Source organism: Micropterus dolomieu, unplaced genomic scaffold (genome assembly GCF_021292245.1).
Source record: "Micropterus dolomieu isolate WLL.071019.BEF.003 ecotype Adirondacks unplaced genomic scaffold, ASM2129224v1 contig_11250, whole genome shotgun sequence".
Classification (NCBI taxonomy): domain Eukaryota; kingdom Metazoa; phylum Chordata; class Actinopteri; order Centrarchiformes; family Centrarchidae; genus Micropterus; species Micropterus dolomieu.
Genome location: NW_025740236.1, coordinates 1 through 1,016, shown reverse-complemented (window position 1 = coordinate 1,016; position 1,016 = coordinate 1). Strand labels below are relative to the sequence as shown.

Here is a 1,016-nt window from a genome sequence, read left to right as displayed (position 1 = left end):
AATGCAGGGCACATTTAACAGCCATGCCGGTCCCAAATATCCCCTCGTCGTCTGCCAATCAAAAGTGCAAATCTCGCTGCCTTCTTTGAGGCTTCAGCTGGCTGAAAGCGGCCGCCCCACCCCGCGACTGGCGCCTTTTTCGGGCCGGCGTCCGGCAGAGCGACGAACCTCTGCGTTTGGGTCAGTGTTTTGGTTTTACACAAGGCAGGAGAAGGGTGCACCGCTCCCGGAGGCACTGCAATACCGGGTCGATGCGTGGAGCGGACGGAGCAAGCCCCTCGTCTCAGCTCCCGGTGCTAAAAATCCATTTAATATGTTGCCCCCTTATAGGGGACATATCAGATATTAAACTGATAAGAACAGATACTACACTTGATCTTAGCCAAAAGGCCGAGAAGCGATAACCCCAACTGGTTGCTTCCAGCGCCCACCTCCCGGAGCAGTTCTCCCCCTGCCGTGGCACAGTGGTTTCAACTGCGCATAACAACGGCTGCGTCTCAGCACCTCCGCCCGAGCGCTCCTCGTCGCACCGCTCAACCTCGGCGAGGGCGGCATTTTATTTCCTTTTCACAAATGCACGAGGCTCGGCCACACGGCAGAGCCTGTCAAAAATAGTTTTAACTCATTGGCGTCCCTCTCCACGGAAGTCTTTAGTAAAAGGCGAAAGACTTGTACGTTATGAAGAGAAACCCGAGTAAGTACAGGCCCCTCCTCCAGAGCCGCCGACGAGCCTAGTCGTCCCGGTCACTACCCTCACGGTAAGCCTCACTCTGCCTCTCGAGTCCCAAGTACCAGGCCACACCCGTTCCCCTACCCCTCCCCAGGTCATGGCAGGCTCTATCCAATCGGGCTGCGGAGAGACGAAGGCCTGGCTTTTGGACAGAGGCTACCGAACGACTCGGGCTCTTGTAGCCTCTCGATGACGAGTGAGAGAAAGGGAGGGGAAATGGGGCCGATCGCTTCTCGGCCTTTTGGCCTAGACTGCAATCGCCTCCTCTTTCTGGCTAAAACCTTTG

At 56.6% G+C, this 1,016-nt stretch overlaps 2 non-coding genes across 2 annotated transcripts; both read right to left on the bottom strand.

Moving 5' to 3' along the window:
• Positions 1-210: 210 nt before the first annotated feature.
• On the bottom strand, positions 211-402 carry LOC123965778. Its single transcript, XR_006823778.1, has one exon. It is a non-coding gene; the product is annotated as a U2 spliceosomal RNA (small nuclear RNA).
• Positions 403-585: 183 nt separating this feature from the next.
• Positions 586-698, bottom strand: LOC123965779. The gene has a single exon (XR_006823779.1). It is a non-coding gene; the product is annotated as a U5 spliceosomal RNA (small nuclear RNA).
• Positions 699-1,016: the final 318 nt, after the last annotated feature.